Source organism: Taudactylus pleione, unplaced genomic scaffold (assembly GCF_031769625.1).
Source record: "Taudactylus pleione unplaced genomic scaffold, aTauple2 ptg000016l, whole genome shotgun sequence".
Classification (NCBI taxonomy): Eukaryota; Metazoa; Chordata; class Amphibia; order Anura; family Myobatrachidae; genus Taudactylus; species Taudactylus pleione.
In genome coordinates, this window is record NW_028284418.1 from 52,467,134 (window position 1) to 52,485,499 (window position 18,366).

The window sequence follows — 18,366 nt, forward strand, 5'->3', positions numbered from 1 at the left end:
AAAGGGTGGTGATACCCTCAAAGTGTGCTACACAAACAATAAAAATATTCTTCTTTTTTCTGTCTTTGTGAATTGTGTGCGCTGTAGCCGCACTTGCATCCTCAAAGCAGCAGCGACAAGCGTGCGTCTGTCTGTTAAAGGGTGGTGACACCCTCAAAGTGTGCTACACAAACAATAAAAATATTCTTCTTTTTTCTGTCTTTGTGAATTGTGTGGGCTGTAGCCGCACTTGCATCCTCAAAGCAGCAGCGACAAGCGTGCGTCTGTCTGTTGAAGGGTGGTGTATCCCTCAAAGTGCTCCAAAAAATTAAAAAACTATTTTTTTAATGTGTTTGTGAATTGTGTGCGATGTAGCCGCACGTGCATCAACATAGTAGCAGCGCCAAGTGTGCGCCTGTGTCATAAGTCAAGGGCTGGTTTGGACATCTGGTCCGGACTGAAGGACGTGCCAACATTTTCTGACAAGTCTACTGTCACTGCATATGATACTGTCCTCAAAGCAGCAGCGACAAGCGTGCATCTGTCTGTTAAAGGGTGGTGACACCCTCAAAGTGTGCTACACAAACAATAAAAATATTGTTCTTTTTTTTTCTGTCTTTGTGAATTGTGTGGGCTGTAGCCGCACTTGCATCCTCAAAGCAGCAGCGACAAGCGTGCGTCTGTCTGTTAAAGGGTGGTGTAACTCTCAAAGTGCTCCAAAAAATAAAAAACTATTTTTTTTATGTGTTTGTGACTTGTGTGCGATGTAGCCGCACTTGCATCCTCAAAGCAGCAGCGACAAGCGTGCGTCTGTCTGTTAAAGGGTGGTGACACCCTCAAAGTGTGCTACACAAACAATAAAAATATTCTTCTTTTTTCTGTCTTTGTGAATTGTGTGGGCTGTAGCCGCACTTGCATCCTCAAAGCAGCAGCGACAAGTGTGCGTCTGTCTGTTAAAGGATTACATCGGTGACAGCATCCAAGTAGGCATGTCAGACAGTCCGTATACCTGTACTGGCAGGAAAAAGAAGCAATTTGGAGGTCCCTGTACAAACTGGCTCTATTTTACCTGAGTTGCCCCCCCTCCAGTGTGTACTCCGAAAGAGTGTTTAGTGCAGCCGGGAACCTTGTCAGCGAAAGGCGTAGGAGGTTGCTTCCACAAAATGTGGAGAAGATGATGTTCATAAAATGAATTATCAACTCTTCCAGGGAGACCAGCCTCCAGAACGTACAGAGGGACCTGTGGTTGTGGATTCCAGCGGGGACGAATTAATACTCTGTGAGGATGAGGATGTACACAACACTGAAGAGGGTGTCGAATCGGTGGATGAGGAGGATGAGGACGACATCTTGCCTCCATAGAGCCAGTTTGTGCAGGGACAGATTAATTGCCAGCTTGTTTTGTGGGGGCCCAAACGAACCAATCATTTCAGCCACAGTCGTGTGGCAGACCCTGGCGCTGAAATGTTTGGTTTGTTAAAGTGTGCATGTCCTGTTTATACAACATAAGGGTGGGTGGGAGGGCCCAAGGACAATTCCATCTTTCACCTCTTTTTTTTCTTTGCATTATGTATAGTTTGGGGCCTAGTTTTTCAAACTGCCATCCTGTCTGCCACTGCAGTGCCACTCCTAGATGGACCACGTGTTTGTGCCGCCCACTCGTATCTCTTAGCATAGTCATCCAGCTACCTCGGTGCAACCTTTTGGACATAAAACCACTATTGTGAGGTGTGAGGTGTTCAGAATAGACTGGAAATGAGTGGAAATTAAGGTTATTGAGGTTAATAATAGCATAGGAGCAGAAAAACCCACAAATTCTGTGATTTTAGCTGTTTTTATGCTTTTTTAAAAAAAAATACAGATCCAAAACACAAAACCCAGAACCCAAAACACGGAAGGGTGGTTTTGGCAAAACCAATCCAGATCCAAAACACGAAGAAAGATCCAGATCCAAAACCAAAATACAAAACACGAAAAGTGGCCGGTGCACACCCCTATTATAGAGTAAAAGCCCCCAAACATGGAGCGATATAGCCGCCGATCTGACGGATTGGAACAATATTTCAGCTATTTTTTTCCGTGTGTGGGCATGATATCGGCCACTGTGCGCTCCCGTGAGGTCGTCCGCCGCTCCTCCAGATCTTTCTGTCTGCATAAGAGATCTGTAGATTCGACAGATGATCTCATGCTAGTCTATATGGGGAGGGAGGGTGGGCTGGCATATTGGGCGGTTGGGCAGTGGATTACTCCATGTGTGGGGGCCGCCTTATATGTGCATTGCATCGCTGAGTACACATCGCACCGTGTATGGGGCTCTTTAGACCATATTCCTCATTCTGAAAGCTGCAGAACTATTTGTGCAGTGTGTATCCTGTTAGTCGCTTTTCATTTTACCCTTGTAAGTCTTATTTTCATGTATTGCTAATTGCACATTGTTACCTGTGTAGTGCACCCAGGATGGCTGCCTCGCCTGGTACTCTCTTGTGTAGAATAAACAATGCATGGCTCTGGTGATTTGGTAAGGATCTCTCCAAGTATTTTCCCCAATTATCTGTCATCTCTTTCAAGCATTGCTTATTCTTCCCAGTGTAATCCTATGTAGGGGATGCAGTCACTATGCCAGAAGATGGGATGCCTGCCATCGATATACCAACGCCTGTATCCCGTAGCCCGGCAAAATGCCAACACTGCTATCCCCATTGGGATCTGGATACCGAACGAGGATCCGTGTAAGTATGCGCGTATAGCCTGGGGAAGGGGGGGTTAGGTTTAGGGACCTCGGGGGGAGATTAGGGTTAGGCACTCCCCTGGGGAGGGTTAGGATTAGGCATAGGAATCACCAAGGGGTTAGGGTTAGGCACCCCCTGGGAGGGTTAGGGTTAGGGAAGGGGAGGTTAGGGTTAGGCACCCCCTGGGAGGGTTAGGGTGAGGGAAGGGGAGGTTAGGGTTAGGCACCCCCCTGGGAGGTTAGGGTTGGGCACCACTAAGGGATGTTTAGGTTTGGGGGGAAAGGGGTAGGCATAGTATACTATCAGCTGCGGCATTTCATACCCAACCCCTTTGTAGTGTGCCTAAAATGATTGCCTTTTGTAATTTATTCATGGTTTATGGATTTTATGAAAATCTAAACCTCTAAACCTTCATTTTATAGGCCTGATTCAGCAAAGATCGCAGTTGCTAATACGCACTCAATCGGTCAGACCCATCACAGAGTGATTGACAGGAAGTGTCGGTTGTAGGTCTTAATGGGATTGCTCGGCCAAATGCAGATGTGCCAGTGCATTTCGATGGCGTTGCAGGGGCATGCATAAATTAGCCCCTCCGATACCAAATGCGTGGTGTGCGCTGAAGTTAGTAATTCCTGAGTGAGGCCTGACCTGTCTTAACTGTGCGTATGGGTCTCACACCTTTACCTATACTGTTTGTCGACGGGGTTAAAATGTTGACTTGGTCAAAAGATTGACATGCACATGGTGTTTATCTATTGATGGCTATCTAGTTACTATCCACCATCCTGATATCGAACAAGATGGCAGATGCCTCTAACTCACAAAAAAATCATCCTTCAGCACTCAGGAGAGTAAAAACCCCCTGTGCAGGAAACCTCTGGGGACCAATGGCTGAAGGACTGTCTGTCCCTCTAGGCTTTAAGAGGCTATGCAGAGTTTGCCCACATCACCCACCCACCACTAACCGTGCATAACCCGTCATCCCTTCTGTCACCTCAATCTGTTATTTTGACCTATTACCTGGCTGGTGATAAATGCAACTGCACATCGATGGCGAGCACATGTCCACGGTTAGAGAGACAGAAAAGAGTGTGACAGATAGGGGAAATGTGCATGGGAGGGGGAGAGATAAGACAGAGAGGGGAAGAGGGGGGTGGGAAGAAAAACCCTAGCACCCCCATAGTATTTAGAGCTCCATGTAAGAAAGAGTTATAACCATTTAGCAATCATTTCTGGTGGTAAAAGGGGTGATGACTATATTTAGCAAACAGCTCTATCGCTGTTTCTAAAGTCCCCACAGGGTTTGAGCTCTATGCACATACACAGATGGTCGTCACGTATGTGCATTAGTCAGTGACCCATCACGGGCAGAGTCAGGCTGCCAGCAACACAGCAGAGGAAGCAGCGGAGGAGGAGGGCACCACTGGGCCTCGCTGGACAGGTATGTGATGATAAATACCAGCTGCATATTCGTATGTATCACAGTGATACGAAACAAAATATGCCAACGGCATTTAGTATCACTCGTACATGGAGCCCAAACTATGATATAGATGTAATATTTACTAATGACAATATTGGATAAAAACAAATTACTAAAGCACAATATGCTGTAATTCTCTCTCACCTCTGCACATTAATAACAATGGTACAGGGTGCAATACTGGCATACTGGACTTAGGAGGCAGAGCGTTAAGAATTTAATTAGGAACAGTATAGTCCCATCCAACACCCACCTCCCAGCTGGAGCACTGTGTAAAAGAATTAATGAGGAACAGTATAGTCCCATCCAGACAATACCCACCTAACACCTATAAGAGATGTCCCAGATGCAGATGCTTTGGGCTGTAATGACACTGTCCCACTAGGTGTGAGATTCTGTTTTTATCCAATATTGCCCTGTCCCCAAGGTCATAAGTCATATTACAGTAGTCACGCTGTCTGTCGACGCATGGAACTAAGCTGCCCTTATCTTTGTCCAGTCACTAACCTGGTGGAGTATCTCCTGCAGGTGTGTGGTGCAGTGTCAGTGAACTGGTAGTGTATGAGAGAGGCAGCAACAGCAAAGCCCTGATACAGGCAGTTACTATTATGACATCCCAGCATGACCTCACAGACTCCAACAGACAGGGCAATACTGGTTATTTCTGGTTTGAGGCCCCTGGTGTCTTTTTGTATGACTGACCTAAGGGATATGGGGCTTTGTATGAAACCAATTTCACTGGTCACGTTGTTTTTTAATGTTACAGTATATCAGTGATCACCTCAATTAAGGATTAATCACTATTTATGGCACTGACTTCCCTCAGACGTATTGTGATACTTTTAGGTAAACATCATATTGGCCATAAAACTCAGCACCACATTCTCTCCCTTCCCCAAAGTAGAACTTTACTTTTTATTATTATTAGAACTTTGTATTATAATAGTTGTCAAAAATCACAAGGGCAGCAAGTGAACAGACCTATATAAGGTCACCAGAGGCTGCATCTGGGACCTCCGGGACTCTGCTTGATGGAAGGCAGAAATCACTAGAGCACATTAAACAGCTGACATTGATTAATTCATGTTTATGTTCATGTGACTGCAGTAACCAGTCAGGAAAGCCCTGGCATGGGCATCTTTGATGGGAGGGGATGTTATAAGTGCACCAATCACACCAGGGTATACAGTATCTGTGGGATGTAATATTCATATACACATACATTACATAGATCCTAAGTACCATATTTTATTAGTAGAATGTTGCTGAGAATGGGTCCCAGGCATTTCCAGTGGCTGACAACCAACTTTATTTAATCACATCAGTAATACAACAGGCTACAGCCCTGGGGTCCAGGCGGCTCCCCTCCATTTGCTATTGCTATATTATGACTATGACTGATGGCCTCTCCAGCTTCATTCCAGGTGAGAAGATGTAGGTCCCCTTCTGGATGAGTATTGGGAAACTATTCTATGTACCCTGTGACGTGCTATTATGTTGGCGCTGTTTCTATAGATTAGCTTTATATGTTACATATATTACTCCTTCCAGGATGGCTACATTTGGAGGCATCTTATGCAGTAGTGTATCTAGTGTCAGACTGGGGCATGAAAGGCCCACAGGGGGAATGCAATGGTAGCATACGTGCACGCAGGGGGGGTTTCCGAGTACCCAGAAACCCCCCCTGTTCATCAATCCATCGCCGCGCATCAAATACTGGAGCTCAGACAGGCAGGGGCTGATTGTGCTGCCGGGACAGCGGGAGAGAGTTCCCGTTGAGCCGGTCACATTATCCATCCATCACAGCCGGCTAACCTGTCCCTGACTGATTCGTAAGTCAGCCGGGCAGGCTGCAAAGCTTCCAGGATTTGCCTTCCGCTGCGGAACGCAATCAGGAAGCTGTAAACAGTCATCGGCTAGCTCCGGGAGTTGAGCAGTCTGCTTGACTCACCATATGCAAGGTGACTCATGGGAGTTGAAGTGCACTTTTCATTCAATGGAGTGTTAGAGTGTAGCTTGGGAAACTCTCTTTCCCAGTATGCTCCGGGACCTGGCAGCATGCAAGAGCTGGCACATGCTGTTTAACAGGAAGAAGTGTCATGGAGCTGCCGATCTCCCTACACATGCAGGAGACGATGCACAGCCCTTTTTATGTAAGTCTTCTGGTCAGGAGCACTTTAGTAAATGTGATTACAACACATTCAACTCAGCTCTGTCCTGCTCTGCTACATCTGTCACCCTCTCCTACACATTATCTTCCTCTACTATAGCTATCACCCTCTGTTACACACTATCCTCTGCTACATCTGTCACCCTCTACTACACATTATCCTACTATCCTCTGCTACATCTATCACCCTCTACTACACATTATCCAACTATCCTCTGCTACATCTATCACCCTCTACTACACATTATCCTACTATCCTCTGCTTCATCTATCACCCTCTACTACACATTATCCTACTATCCTCTGCTACATCTATCACCCTCAGTTACACACTATCCTCTGCTTCATCTATCACCCTTTACTACACATTATCCTACTATCCTCTGCTACATCTATCACCCTCTACTACACATTATCCAGCTATCCTCTGCTACATCTATCACCCTCTACTACACATTATCCTACTATCCTCTGCTTCATCTATCACCCTCTACTACACATTATCCTACTATCCTCTGCTACATCTATCACCCTCAGTTACACACTATCCTCTGCTTCATCTATCACCCTTTACTACACATTATCCTACTATCCTCTGCTACATCTATCACCCTCTACTACACATTATCCAACTATCCTCTGCTACATCTATCACCCTCAGTTACACACTATCCTCTGCTTCATCTATCACCCTTTACTACACATTATCCTACTATCCTCTGCTACATCTATCACCCTCTGTTAAACATTATCCCCTACCATATCAATCACCCTCTGTTATACACTATCCTTTGCTACATCTATCACCCTGTTACACACTATCTTCCTCTGCTACATCACCCTCTGTTACACACTATCCTACTCTTCTATATCTTTCACATTCTGCTATATATAGGACTAAACTGGGGACATACACTCCCACCATATCCATTGGCTACATAGACAGAGTACCCCCCAACCCAGAAACATACACTAGCCACCATTTCACACATTCCTCAGCCCCAGGGACATACACTGCCCACCCTAACCCCTCCCAAGTTTTATTTATTTTTCCTGTGGGGGCCAATGAATTTTATTATTTTCCTGTGTTTTCCTGTTTAATTTTTTTCCTATTGTGGCCAATATATTTTCTTTTTATTCTGTGGAGATCAATGTGTGTGGATTTTTGCTTGTGGGGGCCATTGTGCTAATTTTTTTCCTATAGAGGTTAATGTGTGCTGGCGGCGGGATACTAGAAGTCAGCAAAAGTTCAACGACCATATAGTATTGTGGTTAAAAGTTTTTCCATTGGTTCTATATTAGGAAACCCCCTTTCAAAATCCTGCGTTTGCCACTGGGTAGGGCAAGGGAAGTGAGGCGGCGTAAAGCTGAAGGTGGGGCTAGCCGCAGGTCCCGCTCAGACTATATAACGACAGAGTGGCGTCACCAAGTCAACCAAATGGAGAGCCGTTGTGTAATAGTACAGTCCATTCTAAAGGGGCCTATCCATTACACGACTTTGTGAACAATCCGACAATGTTCACAAAGTCGTGTAATGGATAGCCGGCAAGGACCAGCGATGCGCATGCACACTGGGTCCTTGCTGACCCTGACTATCTACTGAACATGCCCATCAACCTGACGACACTCGACAGGTTTGGCATGTTCAGAGATAGGAGGTCGGACTCCAGCACTGAATGACGTTCAGTGAACGCCGTTCAGTGCGGGCACCGCAGCTCGGCGACCTGAAGGTGTGAACGCTAGTTGTTCAGTCTTTCAGGTCACCTAGTGGATAGGCCCCTTAAGCATCTCTAGTCTCCTCTCCTCTGCCAGAGCACAGCAGGTACAGCAGCGCAGCAGTATGACCTACTGTGTGCCCAGCAGCTGACACCTCTAGGTCCCATCACTGACCCTCTGTATCCAGTTATTGCCTGCTAAAAAAGAAAGGTTGCCATCGAAACGCCATCAAAAAACATTGATGGTCTGCAACCATCGTATTTTGATGTCCATCCCTAGTACACTCTAAATAGCTAATACTGCCTGACAATACACAGGCCACAATAGACTGTGTATGTGTACAACAGACAATACATAGGTATCAATAGACTGGTTACAACAGACAATACGCAGGTCAACATAGGCAGGTTACACTAGACAGCACACAATCACATATATAACAATGCAAAGCTCCTAGTGTACAATGCATACAATACATTTAAACATATATAACAATATACACGTCATACTAGACAATACACAACACCTACAGTCAGGTGCATAAATATTGGGACATTGACAGAATTTTCATATTTTGGCCTCTATTCACCACCACAATTGCTTTGAAATGAAACAAACAAGATGTGCTTTAACTGCAGACTTTCAGATTTAATTTGAGGGTAATTACATCAAATTAGGTGAATGGTGTTGGAATTACAACAGTTTCTATATGTGCCTCCCACTTTTTAAGGGGCCAAAAGTAATGGGACTATTAATTCAAAAGCTATTTCATGGACAGGTGTGGGCTATTCCCTCGTTATTTCATTATCAATTAAGCAGGTAAAAGGTCTGGAGTTGATTCTAGGTGTGACATTTGCATTTGGAATCAGTTGCTGTCGACTCTCAACATGAGATCCAAAGAGCTGTCACTATCAGTGAAGCAAGCCATCATTAGGCTGAAAAATCAAAACAAACCCATCAGAGAGATGGCAAAAACATTAGGTGTGGCCAAATCAACTGTTTGGAACATTCTTAAAAAGAAAGAACCCACCGGAGAGCTCAGCAACACCAAAAGACCCGGAAGACCACGGAAAACAACTGTGGTGGATGACCGAAGAATTATTTCCCTGGTGAAGAAAAACCCCTTCATAACAGTTGGCCAAATCAAGAACACTCTCCAGGAGGTAGGTGTATATGTGTCAAAGTCAACAATTAAGAGAAGACTTCACAAGAGTGAATATAGAGGGTTCACCACAAGATGTAAACCATTGGTGAGCCACAAAAACAGGAAGACCAGAGTTTGCCAAACAACATCTAAAAAAGCCATTACAGTTCTGGAACAACATCCTATGGACAGATGAGACAAAGATCAACTTGTACCAGAGTAATGGGAAGAGAAGAGTATGGAGAAGGAAAGGAACTGCTCATGATCCAAAACATACCACCTCATCAGTGAAGCATGGTGGTGGTAGTATCATGGCGTGGGCATGTATGGCTGCCAATGGAACTGGTTCCCTTGTATTTATTGATGATGTGACTGCTGACAAAAGCAGCAGAATGAATTCTGAAGTGTTTCGGGCAATATTATATGCTCATATTCAGTCAAATGCTTCAGAACTCATTGGACGGCGCTTCACAGTGCAGATGGACAATGACCCGAAGCATACTGCAAAAGCAACCAAAGAGTTTTTTAAGGCTAAAAAGTGGAATGTTATGCAATTGCCAAGTCAATCCCCTGACTTGAATCCGATTGAGCATGCATTTCACTTGATGAAGACAAAACTGAAGGGAAAATGCCCCAAGAACAAGCAGGAACTGAAGACATTTGCAGTAGAGGCCTGGCAGAGCATCACCAGGGAAGAAACCCAACGTCTGGTGATGTCTATGCGTTCCAGACTTCAGGCTGTAATTGCCTGCAAAGGATTTGCAACAAAGTATTAAAAAGTGAAAGTTAGATTTAGGATTGTTTAGTTTGTCCCATTACTTTTGGCCCCTTAAAAAGTGGGAGGCACATATAGAAACCGTTGTAATTCCTACACCGTTCACCTGATTTGGATGTAATTATCCTCAAATTAAATCTGACAGTCTGCAGTTAAAGCACATCTTGTTTGTTTCATTTCAAAGCCATTGTGGTGGTGAATAGAGGCCAAAGTATGAAAATTCTGTCAATGTCCCAATATTTATGCACCTGACTGTATATTAATGCATATTTATCACTATATAATGTACAGCATACATACACATATATAACAAAGCATAGGTCACACTACATGGTGTATAACATACATTTACATGTATAACAACATACAGGGCACAGCAGACAGTGTACATAGGGCCTGATTCAGAGCCGGATGCTCTGACCAGAGCGCTCGCTCTGAATCAGGGCCCTCCTCCATTAAAATGGAGCGTCCTCCTGGACGCTCGTATAGCTGTGGATCACCACCCAAGCATATACGAGCGTCCAAAAAGATGGTCACGATGGTCTTGACCATCGCGACCATCGGACTTGCGAGGGAAACCCAGCGGTCGGGTTTCCCAGCCACAAGCCCTGGAGTGATTTTGGCTCTATCAGAGCCAAAATCACTCCCACTGACATCACTAGTGATGTCAGTGGGGCCGGCTTCAGACGGTAGGCGTTCCCATGGGAACGCCTCCGTCTGGCAGGCACGCCCCCGGCACGCCCACCAAAGGGGGCGTGCTGTCAATCAACATCGACAGCACGCCCCCTTTGGTGCGAGACCCGGAGCGATGGGAAGCCCGTCGCTCGCCGGGTCTCGCGCATGCGCACGACGGAGCTCCCTCCGTCATGCGCATGCGCAGTGGGGAACATCGACCCACTTGCGAGCGTACTGCCGCTCGCGAGTGGGTCTGAATGACCCCCATAATCACCACCTACAACAATACATAGGTCTCACTATTAGTGATGGGTAGTTGACGAATGATCAGTTCAAAATGAACCGATCTTCAAAATCAACTAGTTCACTCAGGCCCTGATTCAGAGCCGGATGCTCTGACAGAGAGCTCGCTCTGAATCATGGCCGTCCCTGCTCTTTTTGGAGCGGCCTCCTGGCCGTTCGCATAGCTGTGGGTGACCACCCACAGCTATAGTGAGCGGCCAAAATGATGGTCGCAATGGTCAAGACCATCGCGACCATCGGGCTTGCAACGAGACCCTGCGGTAGCCTCTCGCTGCCGCTAGCCCAGGAGTGCTTTTGGCTCTATCAGAGCCAAAAGCACTCCCACTGACATCACTAGTGATGTCAGTGGGGCTGGACTCAGACGGTAGGCGTTCCCATGGGAACGCCTCCGTCTGGGCAGCCATGTCCCCGGCACGCCCACCAAAGGGGGCGTGCTGTCAACTCACCATCGACAGCACGCCCCCTTTGGTGTGAGACCCTTAACGACTTACTTGGGTCTCGCGCATGCGCACGACAGAGCCACCTCCATCGTGCGCATGCGCACTTGGGCACCATCGACCTGCTCGCGAGCGGGTCAGAATCAGGCCCTCAGTTCACAGCTCTGGCAAAGATCAGTTCATCAGGATCTAAAACAAGTGGGAGGAGTTAGACACAGTGACAGAGAGAGCACAACAGCTCCATTAGGCTTGAGTCAGTACTGCTAAACGACCACAGGTGGCACTGCTATGCTCAGACTTTCAGGGGTATTCAATATAAAATCGTTAACTTCGCCGTTTTGACGGGTGAAGTTAACGCAGCACATCGCAGTTTTAAATTGTGTTAAAGTTACGCGCGTGCCATCGCTTATCCCCGTAATCAATTTGAAAAAGTCGAAACGCCCAAAGATGCGGAAACTAGCCAATGCCACGAATCAGGAGGTGGAGACTTTTCGACGGGTACTTGTACGTCAGGCGGGATTTGCAAGGGGGCGGGTAACTGAGGGCTGGCCTGGCGCCCTTTTCCCCAGGCTCTGATTGGCTGTTGGTGAGCCACCATTTTGATCAGCCTGCAGTGTGGAGAGTGCAGTGTCCCTGATCAATTTGGCTTGCTGACAAGGGCACCTGTTGGTGAACAAAGTTGGCAAGAGAGACAGCAGCAGCAGTGACCAGCAATCCAGGACCCTGAGGAGAGAAGACAGCGACTGGGAGCAGAGGAGCCAGCCCATGGAGGAAGAGATCTGTCATATTTCTATTTGTTTTAGGTAAGTGCAATCTGTCCCTATACCCTGTATTGCATACCTTAGCCACATCTTGCCCCTTTTTTAATTTTTTTTTCAGTTTTAGAAAATCGCCCACTCCCCTCTCCCCCCCCGAAGCCAGCACCCCCCCTTTCCCCCCCCACGCGCTAGATGGCAGGGATCTTTAACCTATGGCCCTCCAGTTTTTGTAGGACTCCAGATCCCAGGATGTCCTGCCATAATGTTAGCATGGTGTTATGTTAAAAATGTTTGCAGGGCATGCTGTGATGTGTAGTTGTACAGTAGCTGGAGGACCATAAGTGTTTTGTATTGTAAAGCCATGCACACTAACAGCACCCTGACCCTGGCACTGTTATAATAAACCTTAATAAATACTAACATCTTGCCTGTAAGTCCATCCTGACCCATTAACTGTAATATTTTATATTGAACAGCAGTGCCCTAGTCACTTTTAAGCACATGTACACTAACATCAACTTTGATCTATGTACTCAAGCCATATTGTTAAGCGTATAGTGCCTTGTCCCCTGTAAGCACATGCACTGCAATACCAAACTATTAAATGTTATAATGTACAGTTAAGTTAGGCTAATTTTATTGTGGTTGTAAATGCCGCCTGCCATTCGTGTACTTACTGGGGTTTGAACCGTCAGGGCCGTAGCTAGGGTAGTGCGGCCGGTGCCATCGCACAGGGCACCACAGGTAAGGGGGTGCTGTTTGGGCCTGTGAAATTTCTGTTTATTATCATTCTCTCTTATAGCTTCCACTTATTTGAGCTTCTGCATCTCTTGGCCTCCTATATGTCTTCCCTGACCCTTCCCCCATGAGGCTATTTTCCTTTTTTCTTTGTGCATTAAGTCCATTTAAAAATTGTGGGGTGCGTCTATGTTTTTATCTGGCACAGGCTACCAAAATGTAGAGGTATGGCTCTGTTTAACGTGGTATGTGCCATAATTTTCTGGTGCCCTGTGGCATGAAAAAACATTGGTGCACCCCTCAATTTTTAAAGGGACATAATGCACAAAGTACAAAGGAGAATGGCCTTATGGGGAAGGGTCAGGGAAGAGATATGGGAGGCCAGGAGATGCAGAAGATTAAATAAGTGGAAGCTATAAGAGAGAATGATAATAAATAGAAATTTCACAGGCCCAAACAGCGCCCCCTTACCTGTGGTGCCCTGTGTGATGGCACCGGCCGCACTACCCTAGCTACGGCCCTGACGGTAACAAACCCCAGTAAGTACATGAATGGCAGGGCCGCATTTACCACAACAAATAAATTTGCCAAACTTAACTGTACATGATAACATTTGATACCATTAAAAAAAATGGAGGGGTGTATTTTTATTTTTAGCCTCTATTTTTTATATTCTTACATTTGTGTCCATAACTCACTGACTTATAATTTGACAAATTTTGGTGTACACCCTTATAGGTTTTTCTAATTGTTTTTCATGCGTTAGGCTAAGAGCAACAGTTACAAATGTATTTGCATATAATATCCTTGACCAATATAAAAATTAGTGATGAGCGGTTCGGATTCTGAGGAAACCGAACCGCTCCGAACAGGTGGAATCCGAGTCCACCCGAACGCAAGTTCGGGTGTTCCCGTCTGACTCGGATTCCACCTCGAGGCCGAACGTCACCCGTCCGGCGTCGGATTCTCGCGGGAGCCGGCTGACGTTCGGCCTCTATAAAAAGGCGCGGCGCCCGGCTGTCGGCGCCATTTCACGTGTGACGCCGCGTAGTTAGGTAGTTAGGTAGTGCGCTGTCTGTGCTAGTGTTAAATAGATTAGAGTGGGCAGTGTTCTTGCCGCTGTGACTTTACTGGGCATAAGCCCTTTGTGTGTGCTCCGTGACTGGGCATAATAAGCCCACTGTGTGTATGTGTAGTGTACTCACTGTATTATACAAGCTCCGTGACAACTGACAGGGCATAGCCCACTGAGTGTATTATTATACAAGCTCCGTGACTGGGCTTAGCCCACTGAGTGTATACAAGCTCCGTGACAGGGCATAGCCCACTGAGTGTATTATACAAGCTCCATGACAGGGCATAAGCCCACAGAGTATTATACAAGCTCCGTGACAGGGCATAGCCCACTGTGTCTATTATACAAGCTCCGTGACAGGGCATAGCCCACTGAGTGTATTATACAAGCTCCGTGACAGGGCATAAGCCCACTGTGTCTATTATACAAGCTCCATGACAGGGCATAAGCCCACTGTGTCTATTATACAAGCTCTGTGACAGGGCATAAGCCCACTGAGTATTATACAAGCTCCGTGACAGGGCATAAGCCCACTGTGTCTATTATACAAGCTCCGTGACAGGGCATAAGCCCACTGAGTATTATACAAGCTCCGTGACAGGGCATAGCCCACTGTGTCTATTATACAAGCTCCGTGACAGGGCATAGCCCACTGAGTGTATACAAGCTCCGTGACAGGGGATAAGCCCACTGTGTCTATTATACAAGCTCCGTGACAGGGCATAAGCCCACTGAGTATTATACAAGCTCTGTGACAGGGCATAGCCCACTGTGTCTATTATACAAGCTCCGTGACAGGGCATAGCCCACTGAGTGTATTATACAAGCTCCATGACAGGGCATAAGCCCACTGAGTATTATACAAGCTCCGTGACAGGGCATAGCCCACTGAGTGTATTATACAAGCTCCATGACAGGGCATAAGCCCACTGTGTCTATTATACAAGCTCCGTGACAGGGCATAAGCCCACTGTGTCTATTATGCAAGCTCTGTGACAGGGCATAAGCCCACTGAGTATTATACAAGCTCTGTGACAGGGCATAAGCCCACTGTGTCTATTATACAAGCTCTGTGACAGGGCATAAGCCCACTGAGTCTATTATACAAGCTCCGTGACAGGGCATAGCCCACTGTGTCTATTATACAAGCTCCGTGACAGGGCATAGCCCACTGAGTGTATACAAGCTCCGTGACAGGGCATAAGCCCACTGTGTCTATTATACAAGCTCCGTGACAGGGCATAAGCCCACTGTGTCTATTATACAAGCCTCCGTGACAGGGCATAGCCCACTGTGTCTATTATACAAGCTCCGTGACACGGCATAAGCCCACTGTGTCTATTATACAAGCTCCGTGAAAGGGCATAGCCCACTTTGTGTATACAAGCTCCGTGACTCCAGTTCATAGTGATAAAGTAATATGGATCACGAGAATGAACCGAGAGGAGAGCAGAAACAACATGTAAATGCTAGCATTGCAGCGGCTGGAAGTCCATCACTTTCATCTAAAGCTGATGCTCAAGGGCATAGAGGCTTTAAAAACTTAGGGAACCTGAAATCAAAAAATGTAGATTTCACAGGGGTAAAGACAAAAAAAAAACCTCTAAAGACTACTACTATTGCAGAGAAACAGAAAATTGGCAACATACCAGTCACTACACGTAGCGGCAAGGAAAGACTCAGGCTTTGCCCTTTATTTCTGAATGGTGGTTCTGCAACTGTCAGTGATGTCTGTGAGGCATCTTGTGCCTCTCATGATGATAAAAGACCTTTTCAATCAGACTATAGAAGTGTGAAAAAAATTAAAACCAATAAGGCAGTAGAACAAACTGTGTTTTTTGAAACACAAATGTCAGAAATCCCTGAGGAGAGTCTAAGTGGGTCCTCGAGTGGCATTTCTATGTGTAAGCCTGACCTTTCAGAGAAGCCGCCCTCCACAGTTTCTTTTCCATCTGCAGTTGTGGGGATGAGCAGTATTGCCGAGGACATAGAAATTGAGGATGCCACCGTGGAATTGCAAGAGGATGAGAGGAATATATGTGCAGCTGACGCTGGCACTAATGAGGATGTTGAGGATGAGGATATTATTTGTATAAGTCAGGCACCAGTGGAAGCAGCTCTTGGCCAAGATAAGAAGGCCATTGCCATGCCTGGGCATAGAACCAACAAATCCACATCTTTTGTGTGGAATTACTTTTACCCAAACCCTGACAATGTTTGTCAAGCCATTTGTAGCCTCTGTGAGACCACAGTTAGTAGAGGTAGGGACGTTAAGCATCTAGGAACCTCTACGCTATTAGGTCATCTGCAGCGAGCTCATGACAGGTGTTTGATAACAGAAACTACTGCAAAAAAAATAACAACAAGCAGTCCAGCATTAGCTAGATGCCTTCTCTCTACTAAATCCCAGCACCTGCAATCTCCGCCAACAACACCTTCCTCCTCAATATCCTCAGGAATGATCAGTGGTAGTACAACATCCAATTTGTTAGTGCTAAGTCACGGTGACTCCTCCAATTTCCAGGACACCTCAGAAGAAACTGAATCTTTGAGCGCTAGGCCTGCTGCTGCTGCTGCTGCTGGTGGATCTTCATCCCAGAAGTGGACCAAGAAGACTACTAGTAGTATACCAAAAAAACAATTGACTGTTAAAGAATCTCTTGCAAGAGGAAGCAAGTATGACAGCTCTCACCCTGTCGCACAGCGGATCACTGACGCCATGACAGCTATGCTAATATTAGATCTGCGTCCAATATCCTCAATTAATGCAGTGGGATTTACACAGCTTATTGAGGTCATGTGTCCCCGGTACCAAATTCCATCTCGGTTTCATTTTAACCGAAAAGCCATTCCTCGGCTGTACCAGGACGTTAAACAGAGCCTAATTATTGGTCTGCAAAATGCTATTGTACCCGCTGTCCACTTAACCACAGATATGTGGACAAGCGGTAGTGGACAAACTAAAGATTACATGACTGTGACGGCCCACTGGGTGGGTGAATCGCCTTCAGCAGCAGCAGTATCTAACAAACAACACCAGCTCATTCAGAGGCAGGCAACTCTGTGCATCACCGGATTCAATAAGAGGCATACCGCTGACAACCTCTTAGAAAAACTAAGAGATGTCATAGAAACATGGCTTACCCCACTTGGACTCTCCTCAGGATTTGTGATTTCTGACAATGCTACAAATATAGTGAAAGCATTACAGCTGGGTGAATTCCAACACATCCCCTGTTTTGCTCACACAATAAACTTAGTGGTGCAGGGTTTTTTAAAAAACACGTGGCACTACGATGACATCTCCTCCTTCGGTTTCTCCAGCAGCAGCCAGAAAAAAATGCACCTTTTCCAAAAGACCCAGTGGTGATGCAGATAAGTCAAGTCAACATTTTGACATCTGGTCGGGTCTAAAAGATTTGCCCAACACCAGTGACACCTCTACCGCAACTCCATCTAATACGATTTCCATCCAAAGAATGGTGGAGGATTATTTTCAGGACACCGTACACATAGACATGTCACAGAGTCCCTTCGAATATTGGAAGAAAAATAAGGCAATTTGGAGACCCTTGTATAAACTGGCTTTGCATTATTTAAGCTGCCCACCCTCCAGTGTGTACTCGGAGAGAGTTTTCAGTACAGCCGGGAACCTTGTGAGCGAACGACGAAGGAGGCTACTTCCACAAAATGTAGAAAAAATGATGTTCATTAAAATGAACTGGAAATTTCACGAGGAAAACCTTCCCCACCCATCACGTCACAGTACAGATACTTCTGTAATGGTGGATTCCAGCGGGGATGAACTGATATTGTGTGAGGAATCGGATGATGTGCACACTGATGAGGGTGAGGATGGCAATGCTGGTGACATCATGCCACTGTAGACCTGTTGCCTTTAGTAGATTGGAAGATTTTTTTGTGGGGGCCCAAACAAACCAAGCACTTCAGCCACAAAGTGGCAGTACCTGTCGCTGAAATGCTTCGTTTGTTAAAGTGTGCATGTCCTTTTTAAGATCCAACATAAAGGGTGGGTGGGAGGGCCCAAGGACAATTCCATCTAGCACTACCTTTCATTTCTGCCACTGCTGTGTGGCATAGTTTCATAGATGTGCTTTAAACTGTGGTGTCTGTGCCACTGCGCCGCTGCTCTGACGCTTGGTCACCAGTCAACTCACTGCAACCTTTGGCCAATAATGGTGAAAACAATAATTTAAGCTGTGAGGTGGTCTAAATTGACTGTAAATGACTGGAAATTAATGTTATTGAGGTAAATAACACTCTAGTAAGAAAAAAAAGCCCAATTTATGTAATTTTAGCTTTTTTTGCCAATTTTGGCAAAAAATCCAAATCCAAAGCCAGTCACCGCAGTTTGGCAAATCCA

At 45.9% G+C, this 18,366-nt stretch overlaps 1 long non-coding RNA gene across 1 annotated transcript in view; it reads left to right on the forward strand.

Moving 5' to 3' along the window:
• LOC148542047 (uncharacterized) overlaps positions 1 to 17,930 on the forward strand; it is a 53,026-nt gene extending 35,096 nt beyond the window's left edge. The window contains exon 3 of the long non-coding RNA XR_015878526.1: positions 17,310 to 17,930. This is a non-coding gene — a long non-coding RNA (uncharacterized LOC148542047). The remainder of the gene's footprint in view (positions 1 to 17,309) is intronic.
• Positions 17,931 to 18,366: the final 436 nt, after the last annotated feature.